Source organism: Thermobia domestica, chromosome 14 (genome assembly GCF_964235325.1).
Source record: "Thermobia domestica chromosome 14, izTheDome1.hap1.1, whole genome shotgun sequence".
NCBI classification, from domain to species: domain Eukaryota; kingdom Metazoa; phylum Arthropoda; class Insecta; order Zygentoma; family Lepismatidae; genus Thermobia; species Thermobia domestica.
In genome coordinates, this window is record NC_137467.1 from 54,013,615 (window position 1) to 54,026,960 (window position 13,346).

Genomic DNA, 13,346 nt, shown 5'->3' on the forward strand with positions numbered 1-13,346 from the left:
TTTTAGATATTATTAGGAAGAGGAAGAGAAACTGGTTGGGACATTGCCTAAGAAGATATTGTATCATGAGGGACGTCCTAGAGGGTATGGTGGCGGGAAAGAGAGGGAGGGGGCGAAGGAGACTACAATTAATGGATGATATAAAAACACAAAGATCATACGCGAAGACGAAGAAGTTAGCGGAGGACCGTGGAGCATGGAAGCTTCTCAGCTGCGGCAAGTGACCTGCCAATAAAGGCAGAATACCTATGATGATGATGACTACAAAGCTGCAACTATTGGTATCCAGCCTTCAAGAATCTGGAGTTGTCCTACTGAATCCAGATGTGCTCACTGAAGAAGATTTTCTTCCTTCTATTGTGGATGTGATAGACTTAAATGTAGGAGCCAGGTCTGGAGACGAAAGCATTCCTGAAGCAACAAATCAAGCATCAGATCTGAATAGAGCCCAAAATCGTTCATCGGATGATTCACTGGAAGTAAAAAGGGACCCATGCGGTGCATCCAGATCAAACACTCCTTTGCCAGCTGCTCGTCCTCCTCCATCTGTTACCAAACCTTTAAACAGTAACGTTAGATCCTCACTAGAAGCAAGCAAGAGCTCATGCTGACTGTCCACTTCAAACACTCTTCTGCCGGTTGCTCGTTCTCATTCATCTGTTACCTAACCTTCAACCAGTAACGCTAGATCCTCACTAGAAGCAAGCAGGAGCTCATGCGGATTATCCACATCAAACACTTCTCTGCTGGCTGCTCGTTCATCGGTTACCAAACCTTCAACAGTAAACTAGATCTTTACTGGAGGTAAGCAGGGGCCCATGTGGACCATTTAGATCATTCACTCCTTTGGTGGTTGTCAGTCCCCCTCCAACTGCTACCAAGCACTCAACCAGTAGATCTTGAATCTCGAAGTTAATCAGAGATTCTGAAATCCTCTCCTTTCAAGCAGAACTTACTTTCGAAACGGCGCCTTCCAAAGAGCAAAGGCAATCACCATCTTGCACCAGGAAAGCTACAACCGAAGTTGTAGCTACAACTCCTCAGGTCAGTGAGGAAGTAGTGTATGAGTGTCCAGTATGCAATATCATTTACAGTGATCCACCAATAGAAGACTGGATCAAGTGCGCAAGATGCCATGAATGGTGGCATGAACAATGCACATCATATAAAGGAGTAGGCACCTTCATCTGTGATAATTGTTAATGCTCTTTTGGGTGCGTACTCTTGCCCCTTTGATTCCGTACTCTTGCCCCACATATAGGGGCAAGAGTACGAATTTGAATGTTTTCATTTTATGAGTTCTAGTTCCTCTAAGAATAGAGGTATATAAAAGTTGAGTTCACATTTCGTAAAGGAGAGTTCAAGCTTTGTGTTCCATGTAAAAGTTTTCCGTTGTAACTATTTTTTACCAAAATATATAAGTTTAATTAAAATTTGCGTACTCTTGCCCCCCTTTCCTATATATTTTCGTAACACACTGATCGGTTTTGATTTACTATTATTATTATTTTGCTTGAAAGAGAATTCTTTACTGATGACCCCATTTAAATTTTGAGAATATCTCAAGGAAGAATTCATGGTTTTCGTAAACAGAAAAGCACGTACGTATATTTTCGTTATCCTTTGACAGTTTTTTTAAGAGGTTGCTCCTACGTAAGTTTCGTCAGAATCTCAGGCAGGCCCGTATCCAGGGGGTCTAGGGGGGCCGGCTCCCCCGTAAATTTTCGCTGCCCCCCTAAAATGTTCACGGTAGGCTTACAATTGAACTATAATACGATTATAAACTATAGTATGGTTGGATCGACCCCCCTAACTTCACCCGCCCTCCCCTACATTTTTGGGCTGACTACCGGCCTGATCTCAGGGGAGGTTAAAAACTTTATTGCGCATGGAAGCACGTATTTAATATTTTAAACATTGTTTTTATTTTTGATTTATAAAAAAATCATCTTATTTGAAGTCGCTGGTCGCTCATTTATAGAATTTATATTTAAACAAAAGGTTTGGTGAAACTGGCAGTTCTCTGAATATTAGTTTCAAAATTTACGCCATAACAAACTGCATTATTAAACATTTGTACGAAATAAAACGTTACATATACTATTGTGTTCTAAAAATATATAGAAATAAATATGTAACTTTATATACAAAGCACCTCAAACAAAGAAATTGCAACTTGACTATTTCAAGTAAGAAACAAAGTACTAGGCGTAGGTGAAGACGATGTAGGGTTGTTACACCTAGACTAGAAAACATATAAACCATAAAATTACATAATTTTCTTGATAAGTTTTTTCTGTCCCGTGGACTAAAGAAGACAAAAGATAAATGCAAGTGAATGATTATGTGGAATTTGGTGGAATAAGAATGCGGGAGAACCCCGACAAACTCACGATGTCCACCACAAACTCACTTGACCGAGAAGTGGACCAGTATCCCTTGTACGAGGGTTGAGCCTTCTGCCACTGCGCCACCGTGCTTCCTAGATTGGTTGAGAATCTATCATATTTTTAAATTTACTGCAGTTATTCTTAATTTTGTAATTCTGTAGGGGGCCCCTAAATATGTATACACCCTCCATTCCAAAAGAAACCGAACGTTTTTAAAAAAAACAAAAAAGCAATGTACATTTTGGAACAAATCATTTTTATTAATCAATGTATTCCCCTTCTGCATCGATACACATATTTGCACGCTCCAACAAGTTGTCAAACGACTTCTCCATGTCCTTTATTGGAATGGTCTTTAGAACGGCGGTCGTCGCCTTCTCAATGGCATCAATCGATGCGTGCCACTTTCCTTTCATCGCCAAATGCAGTTTCGGGAACAGATAGAAATCGCACGGAGCGAGATCTGGTGAATAGGGCGGATGATGCAACCGAATAATGTGATTTTTGACCAAAAATTCGGTTACAAGTCGCGAACGATGTGATGGTGCATTATCGTCCAAAAGAGTCCAACTGCCGATTTCGCGATATTCGGGCCGAATACGACGAATTCTTGCCAGCAAACGCTTCATGACGCCCAAGTAAAACTCTCCAGTGACTGTCTGGCCGGGCTGAACAAATTCTTTATGGATAATTCCTTTTGAATCGTAAAAACAAATCAGCATCACCTTAACTTTTGACTTCACCAAGCGACTTTTTTTGGGTGTTCCTTCATCCGGCGCTCTCCATTCAGCACTTTGCCGCTTTGTTTCGGGCTCATATTCGGACACCACGTCTCGTCACCAGTTACAATCGATTTCAAGAAGTTTCGATCCTGCCGAGCACTTTTAACGATGTCTTTGCAATGCGCAATTCGATCAACTTTTTGGTCTTCGGTGAGTTTGTGTGATACAAACCGCGAATTAACCTTCTTAAGGCCCAAAACTTCGGTCAAAATGCGGTATGCGGTTGTTTGAGGAATGCCTAATTCCATTTCAATAACTTTCACCGACGATTTTTTGTTATGTTTGATGAATTCACGCACTTTTTCGATGTTTTCTTCCGATAATCTGGTTCTGGGACGGCCTGATCTTTCGTCATCATCGAGCGTCTCTCTACCCGATTTGAATCGCCTGAACCACTCGTAAACGTGCGTACGGGATAGACACTCATCACCGTATGCATTTTGTAGCATTTGGTGCGTTTCACTAAAAGTTTTACCCAGTTTAACACAAAACTCAATTGCAGCTCGTTGTTTGAAAGTCATTTTCCGACCGATGTACAGAACACACTGACAGTTGAAACGCAATAACTTTGTTGCCGTGCATCCAAATGTCATGACATTTATACCAGTTGTCAATGAGGGACTACGCCATCTACCGGTAAAATATTACAACAGATGGCACTGGTGGTGCTATTTGTTTTCAAAAGTTTGGTTTCTTTTGGAATGGAGGGTGTATGTAATTATCCAAAGTTATGATTAAAATGAACAAAAATTTCAAAATCTGAGTGTTAAAATGTCCCGACAATGTCGCCCTGACATGGTAGGTGGATACTATATTCTCTTGATCTAATACATTGTTATATATCTTTGCAACCGTTAACCGTTATTACTAACCTTCCATTCATTAGTTAATTTGAAGTGCAACGTCCCGTTTTAGCACCGAGGCCACAGGGAATGCAGACCTCCAGAATGAAATGGGACCTGAACTACTTTAACGCGTTCAATGCTCTCCATTTGTGTAACTCGAGGGAGGTAAGCCTCCTAGATCATCGTGCTTCCCTTCTCGAGTTACAGGCCTGCCTCTGTGGGGAAATTTTTGTCTCAATATCTTATGTAGAAGGAAATGATGATAGAAATGATAACCTCTGGCGTTTCCCCTCCTTCATGATTTCGAATGCGGGTCTTGCCTCGAAGTTCGTCTTTTTAAATCGTATTATTGAACTTTTGTATGCAGAATCAACACAAGCTACTGTAGCCCTATATACTATTATTACATACTATTAATACTAAAAAGAAACAACATAATGAAATCGCTTTTTTATAATTTCATTTAACATTGCATTTATTTATTACTTTTATGTAAAACTTACCATATTTTAGGTTTATTTTGTCCTGACGCCTGCAAGTTAAAATCCATTTCTGGAAACATTTCCCCTCTTTTTGAGGAAATCTAAAGTATTTTATATTAGTTCCCTTAGTTTTTCTGTAATAATTACTACAGCCGTACACTGTACAGTTAGGCATTCTCGATATCATTTAAAAGAACAAAGTAACAAAGAATTTCTACTTGTCACTTAAAGCTGCGCCTTTTCCCGTTGTCTCTTGCAAACCACATGACGTCACAGCCACGACAGCGCTCCAGGCGACATGCGCATGCAACCACCTTATAGTCTTTCCACCATGCCCTAGACCATGCTTTCACACTTTCGCTACGTCGCGTGCTGGTTTGCACCGACTCTCAGAGCGTTCTCGTTAGCCTACAGCATGTCTAGCCGAAATGCGGGGAAATAGAAGTTATTTAATAATTCGATAACTTCATGAGCAATTACTTATGAAATAAACAAAAAGAACTCCGAAACCGTTAATTTTGGAGAAAATGCTTTAAATAATAGTTGTATTCAGTTTGTAATACACACAATACGTAGTTTCAACATACACTTATTAAAATTAAATAATAATGTTATTTAAAAAGTAGTTTACAGGATTCTAAAACAACATAATACGTAATCAAATGCAGTTGAGTTCGTTCCTTTAGTTGTTGCCTTAACTTATTTGGGGGAAATGCTATTCTAGCAACACTGTAATTTCTATGACTGGCAACAGTGAAAATTTTTTCAAGTTTATATTTTCTGTTGTAGAATAACATTATCTACGATTGTGGTAAGTTGCATTTTATTATCTCCTTTCTTTTATGAAAAACAAGCAAAAGAAAAATTGTATTTTAAAAAAAATATTTTTAGTACATCAGGAACTAGAATGAGTTGATGTAGATGGCCCCAACCCCTTCCCCTTAGGATAGACATTTTAATCAAACTGACATTATAAAAATGCAGTGCGAGGTAGAAGATAACAATAATATAATATTCATTTCAAACGATTTTCCCGTTATTCGATCACCCACAAGAACAGTCACCTTTTTATGTTTTAGATGGGAATATATTCATTTATTTATTCGTCACCACATTACCAACCACAATCTTAGTCAAGATTCTATTAGATATATCAGAAACTTCACCGATTTATATGAACACGTGTTAAGTAAAGAAAAATTGCAACGCTCAACACAGCCCTTAAAAAAACAGTTGCTTTCGATGTCTGCAATTTGTCAAATGTGTCATCGAATCAATCGTTTCAAAGTAGGTAAGGTTATTTCTTTCTTTGCTGCCTTCCTGCATATAAACAAGTATACATATAACTAATACATTTCGTATTGAGAACGATTTATAGCGATATGAGTACATGTGAAGGCTGCAACTACATAAATTTTAGAATATAAATTATAGTGCTCAGAATTTTGCATCAAATAACCTACTACACCTTTGCTTACAGATTAATGTAGAGAGTTGAATCGCAGGTAAGTATCCAAAATTTGATCTCTCGAAGTTATTCCAGGAAAATGCACGGCGTCTTCATGTATTTGTTTTAACGTGACTCCCCATATCTCTTAACAATAAACTTTTACAGCAATTTTCATTGCAGAATACTTTTACGAAGCACAGAAAGGCGAATCTTCTGTTTCTCTTTCCAGGTTTCCCCACAGATCCCGAAAAGTGGCTGACATCCCGAAGGAAGTATACTTTCTTTAAAGGAGTTTATTCTCATAAAAATGCATAGAACTGGCACAAGTGACCTCACCGATATGTCCTGAAATGGAATAGCCTTGTTGCAGATGGTTGTTCGTTGCAGAATACAATTCATCGCAAAAATCTTTGGGTAGAATGAAGAATATTTATGCAGAAGACCTGCCTCAAATTTTGATATTTGCATACGGATATATATATATTTTACCAAGACATGGTTTCATCAAATATGTGTCATATTTATTGCTGATGGGTTACAGAGAGCAACGAACTTAAGATTATCACTGGACACATGGTGCTCGCAGAGGTTTTTGCAGTTGGTCTTTCTTTCTCAACGATGGGTTTCACCTAGATCATGTCTCCGGCTCTGAAATACCTAGCGAAGATTTAATTGATCACTCAAAGTGTGGATCACAGTTCTCTGGGACACGTGTAGCCCTGTGTGGATCGCACGTTGTCTAGAGGGTTTCCAGGAGAGCCATTAAACGCAGCTTCTGAGAAACACTTGGAATCATTACACTGTACGTTCACATTCTATACCCTTATTGGGTTAATTCATAGCTGGAACCTCCTGGTTTATGCATCACTTAATTATGTTTTAGATGGTAGTCGACCATGTGAAGAGTTCGTTTTCTTTGTGCTGTTTGTGAATTTTAGACACAGAAAACTCGGCGTAGAAAAGTGTTGGTTCACCTTCAAAAACAAATCCGATGCGATGGATACTACGTGCACGGGGAGACTTGAAAATGAGACCTTCTGCGTAAGAAGCTTCCATGTTTTGAGTTTTCGTCTATCCATAAACTGCTTGCTTAAAATTATAGCCAAAATATGAGATTTAAGAACTCACTGAATATTCAAATATTCATTCAAAAAAAAAAAAGTGATTTAGTGGTTTACGTACACACGTTAGCTGAAAGGATGTACAAACAAGTATGTTGAAATGGTTCTAATTGCGAACAAGATCACTACGCGTATGAAATAAAGTGTTACTCGGGTATCGCACTTATTTCTCTTTTGAAATATAAACGAAATGAAATCTTTCAGTTTAATGTCTCATGATAATGCCCCTTACGCTAAGGGAGACGAATGATTAAGGAAAGGGAATGATGATGGTGGAACAAGAATGTGGGAGGGAACGGAAGTACCCGAGAAAATCCACGGATACAATCCACCACGAATTTACTAGGGATCGAACCAGGAATCTTATGCACCAGAGGAAAGCGCTCTGTCGCTGAGCCACCGTGCTTCCTCCGCGCATTTCTCTTTTGAGGTTCAAAATTCCTTCTATTTTAAGCTCCTTACCTTCTTTGGGTCTTTATAAATTTGAAGAATTAAAATATTTGGCGTAGGTACGTTAGTACACAGATCACTTCGATAATGTTTCATCCTCCACCCCACTCCCCAGCATGAAATGACACCTTGAATGATATGCAGGGTGTTTCAAAACAACACCGACAACGTTTGGGAGTGATTCCTCACACCAAGATAAGATGAAAATTATAGACCAACCTGGGTGCACAAATGCTTCCTTTTGGAGTTATAAGGTGCCGCGAAAATGTGAAAAAAAAATCAACTTTTAAAGGCCCATAATTCCAATACTGTAGTCGAGTCAAGTCTTTATTTAAGAACTGATATGTGTTCTATTCAAATATCCATGTTTTAGAATCCTGCGGTACTTCCGCAACAATTTTTATAAAGGTAGTTTTTGAGTACTTCAAACTATATGCCTGTAGCCAAACTTGCTCTATAAAAATTGTTGCGTGAGTACCACAGAATTCTGAAACATGGATTTTTGGATAGAGCGCATATTAGTTCTTAAGTGAAGTCTTGACTCAACTACAGTAGGTCCCATAGTTTTGAAGCTATGGACCTTTAAAGTTCTTTTTTTTTTTTTTCATGTTTTCGGCAGCCTATAACTCCGGAGGAAGCATTTGTGCACCCAGGTTGGTCTATACTTTTTGTCTTATCTTGGTGTCAGGAATCACCTCCCAAACGTTGTCGGTGTTGTTTTGAAACACCCTCTATACCCAATAGAACTATATAAGTATGTATTAAACGGTCGATTGTCCACAACTGAAGTGTTTGTTTTACCGAGACATTTATAGAAATAACTCAGCAGGTAATGTATTGAAAGCAATCATCGTATTGTATCACTTTATCCCGTCCCTCGAGATGCTATTACATAAATGGATATACTCATGTATGTATTCAAACATTACAGTATTTGAGTAACAATATAGAGTAAATAATACATATTTTGTTTGATGGAAGTTAAAACGAATGGTAGAATACTGTTTAGTGTTTCTAAATTTTAGAAAAGTGTTTACTTTAGCTTGAAACAGCAATGCAATCATTTAATGCTATTTTGAAATGATTGAAATTTAAACATAAAATCAAAAGTCCACTTGTTCGTATTTGCTTTTACATAGCGATAGACATGTTTATGTTCTGAATGATGGAATGAATAGAAGGTTAATGGTACTTAAACAATGTTAGTCTTTTAAATTGCATTTAAGTATTTACAAATTGATCTGCCGTATTCTCAGTTGCATGTAACACTTCCAAAGCTGAGGAAAGAGGGACATTAAAATGACGTTCCATATTTATCTACTTATAATTCATTAATTGGATTGAACTGCAATCATCGAGTCAGTGTTGCCAGATTTTAATACTGAAATCCCCATCTTTTCTGGTTAATTGAATTCAGCGTTCGTTTTCAGCTCACCAGAAAGACACATTATTTGCATTTTTCTTCTTCTCTCTCTTTGCATGAAGCTTAGGGTCGTGGCCTTTGACTTCCCTTTACGTTATGCTGTTTTATTGGATGTGCAAACGTATTTGATATATAAGGATCACAACTATCGCGCATCCCTTCTTAATTCTCTGTGGTTATTGGATTTACTGTGGTTCTATTAGTTTGCTCATTTATATATCCGAGATGTGGCTAGGTTTTCCATTTGTCCAAAGCAGACTGTAGGGAGGGATGCGCACGAGACAAGTAGAGACAGGATTTCCTGACAAAATTCGAGTCGAGACATGGCTCTTCCAATAGTAAAATATACATTTTTCGAGTCTAGATATTACTTTTACAGCACATTTTCGAGATGAGACAGCCACAAATCTTGTCTCGTGCGCATCCCTAAGGAGGAGGAGTATCAGAGTTTCTTTTTCCATAATAATATAACGTAAGTCTTTCTATAATGAAAAATAAGTCTTATCTAATTGACAAAAGAAAAGCAAGACAATTTAAATCACATATGCTCTATGAAATACATGGAAATCTCGACTATATTCGTGATGTATAGGTTTCTTGCCTACCAAGAAGAAATGTAGAAGTACGCTGGATAGCAATATACATTAATGAGGATATATGTTATGAAGTGCCGAGTTTACAGAAGTAAAAAAAAAAAAAAAAAAATGTTTATGCAAGAAATATAAAGGTTAAGAAAAAGTTGCAAATTTTTGCAAATTCTGTAACTACAGGTAAAAAATAAAATCTTTGAGTTTTACGTCCCATGGTTATGCCGGTTAGGCTAAAGAACACGATGATTATGAGAAATGAATGAAATGGTGGAATGAAGAAAGTGGGAGGAAACGGGAGAACCCCGAGAAAACCCACGCATACGGTGTTTGTCCACCACAAAGTTCACTTGGCGGGAGCAGGGTTTAAACCTGGGAACCCATGCACCAGAGGTGAACGCTCTAATATCGTGATACTACATACCTAAGTTCGTGATAATGAAATATTGAATATAGGGCTGTGCGATATCGAAATTTCGATATCGACATTCCATATTTTTCTGATATCGGTATCGAAAAAATATATCGATATCGAATATCGACAATATCGAATATCGATATCGACAATATCAAATATCGATATTGAATATAGACAATATCGATATCGAATATCGACATCGATAATATCAAATATTGACAACAATATTGATACGTATCGACAACATCAAATATGGATATTAAACATGTTGATTGGTCTTGAATATTCATGTTGATATAGACAATCCGTTTCAAAATGTTTCAATGGGGGATAATCTCAGAATACTTGTTAGTCACAGAAAACAGACTTGTGTTCCTTCTAATCCACCCCTCTTTCCTCAGAAAAAGTTAATCAAAACAGTCATATAGGTCTAATTGTCTTTCCCAGCTTTCATATTGGTCATGATTGCGGAAATAATGAGCGTGAAACAGGGTGTCATAGAATATGCGTGTTTTATTTGTGTGTAGGTGTTTATTTCATGTATGTGCATTTGTGAATGTGCACGTGTGGCAATATGCGTTTGAGAGAGAGAAGTTCTTTCTATAACATTACACGTGCGTGCGTTGTACTTTAAGCTCACGCACAAACAATACTTGATCCAGATATGGACGATAGGGACCTCGGTGACTCAGTGGTAGAGCGTCCACCTCTGGTGCATGAGGTCACGGGTTCAAACATTGCTTCCGCCAAGTGAACTTGTGGTGGACAAACATCGTTGCGTGGATTTCCTCGGGGTTCTCCCGTTTCCTCCCACTTTCTTCATTCCACCATTTTCATTCATTTCTCATTATCACCGTCTCCTTTAGCCTAACCGGCATAACCGTGGGACGTAAAACTCAAAAACTTCATTTCATTTCAGAGATGGACGAATGTACCCGATCAACAAAAACAAAATCGGGGAATCTCCGTTTCTCTTTTGTGCTAATTATTTGATGTCTTACTGCAACAGGAAATCGATGCATATCTTTCAGTGCCATCTAGACAGTAGTGCTATTCAACCGTTCGCACCGGTTCGCTAGAACCGGTTGTTAATATATTTCGAGTCTGCTAAACCGTTTGTTATACCTAGACATAACAGTAAATTTTACCCAGTTATATCCAAGAACGAGCAAGTTTCAGTTTGTTTGGCTTTGTTCTTAGAAATTCTTACAGCTACAGGGTTAGATATATGATCTCTCAGAATAAGGTATAAGCAATTTTTTCTTAATTTCAAATGGGCTGGTTAGATATCAAGAATGAAAACTAGGATCACATGAGTGCAGTATGAGAGTTATTTACATTTGAAACGCATAATACCATTATCAAGAACTCTTGATCCATTGCTGGGTTAAGGTGTTTCCAATAGTTCTTGACAAACATCTATTTTGGATAATTCGTTTCCAAGATATTAGCAGTGCTACATAATTTCGTCACAACACCTTATATTAGGTTGCTGTCTAGGTCTCTACTTGCCACTTGTGGTATCCAGTGAAAAATTTGATTTTGTCTATCTTGTATGATTTGCTTCCTAAGAGAGAGGGAGAGAGATTTCTTTCTATGTATCCATCTACTATCTCTCTCTCATATACGTATATATAACCAGTTGTTAAAAAATTAGAATAGCATCACTGCCTTGGCTCGTAAGTGTTTGTGTAGGTACCAGCGTTCTATCGGAAAGAGTATTTAGTTGTGGATGCAATATCGTAACTGATGCTCATACTTCACTTAGTGCAGAGGCATATTTCTAAACAAGACAGTTATTGTTCACTTTTCTCTGTGTGTGTGATGTATGTGTTTATGTTCTTCTAAGTTAATCCGTTGCCTTTACAATTTAACACTTGGACTTATTCTTTTGTAGTATTTTATTTTAATATTCAATTTTAAAAAAGCACGCGATCAATGGAGATCTATTTCATTGTAACTGTACCAAAATTCTGCTTAAAATATTTTTCGTATAAACGCAAATTCTGCGTTAGAGCATTATGTGACGTTTATCTGAATTCGTACACTTTGTGCAGTGTATGCTTCTTGTTGATCGTGCTGCCGCCTGGTGGTACTAAAAGTCAGATTAGAAGAAGAGGAAAAGGAAAGAATGGAGTTTTTAGTTAGACTTCAATGTGTGTTGGTGTGTGTGTGTGCTATGAATGACTCAGCTAAAATTTTAGAATAACGCTGAATCCTGAACCCAAAACATTTTGAAGAATATAAATAGTAATATTCTTTTTTAAGAAAACTTTAATATTCGTGATATTGCGTAATCATCCATTAAAAACAGTGCTGTTAATGTGGATGTTTTGGTAGTTTTGAAATAAAACATTATTAAAGTAAATCAACCCTAAGTAATATTGCATAACAACAAGGTGGAGTGATCAAGATTAAAGGTGAAAAAAAAAGAACTCGGCGGGTGGTACTTGAAGACAACGGACGTATAGCAAACGACCGACACAAAAACTGGTCGAAATAATTCTGTTCTTCAACAGATATCACCACATAATGTTGTTACTACGTTCACTAGGAATGACTGACTGTTAAATTCTCAATACCGGAAGAAAGGACGATTTTTGTGAGTGGATTCGACGGATATACAGTGTCTCAACTAAAATGTGATCACACTAATCCATAAGCCATGGTGGACAGAAAATGTTGAAGTGAGTGGTAAAAAGTATACTTACGAATTCGTTACACAAATGGGGCGACAAGTGTAAGAATAGTTTGTTTATCTCAGGTACGTTTGTTTATTTCCAATAAATGGCACAATAAAATGTAATTTTGTCAGTTTTTCTTTCACAGATTGCATGACGTAACGAGAACGTGGTTGTTGGATAACTTGTGTTCGATTCATGAAAGTAGGTGATGCTCTCGTCTATTTTCGTAATACGCCTTAGGTCTTCACCCAGGTGATCCGTCCGAATCCGGACCGTAACGGTGAGGTGTGTCGCGTCTTCCTCAAACAATCGTCGCGTGAACAAACTTTCCGAACCCACAAATAAAATGGTGTAAAGCTGTATTATTTGAGGGCGAGGAATAGGGAGTTCTCTGCGGAGGCCGGTTGAGGACGGTGTGCACCATGCAGCACTATGCTGCTCGAACCCAGAACCGTAATAGAATGGCTAAGCCCTTCACAGGGACAAAAGTCTCAATCAGGAAGGTACGCGGATCGAGCCCGGACACCGTAATATCATGTTATTGTTAAGTTGATAATCTTTTGTATTAAAGGGCTTTACACAAAGACGTGACATATCCCACATGAACTGAAGAGGTTTTTTGTTATTGGTTTCGTGCAAACTCATATCTAAAAGTATTGATGTTTTCATTAAATTTAAAGCTTACGTCTTATACCATTATTCAGTTTTCCTTAT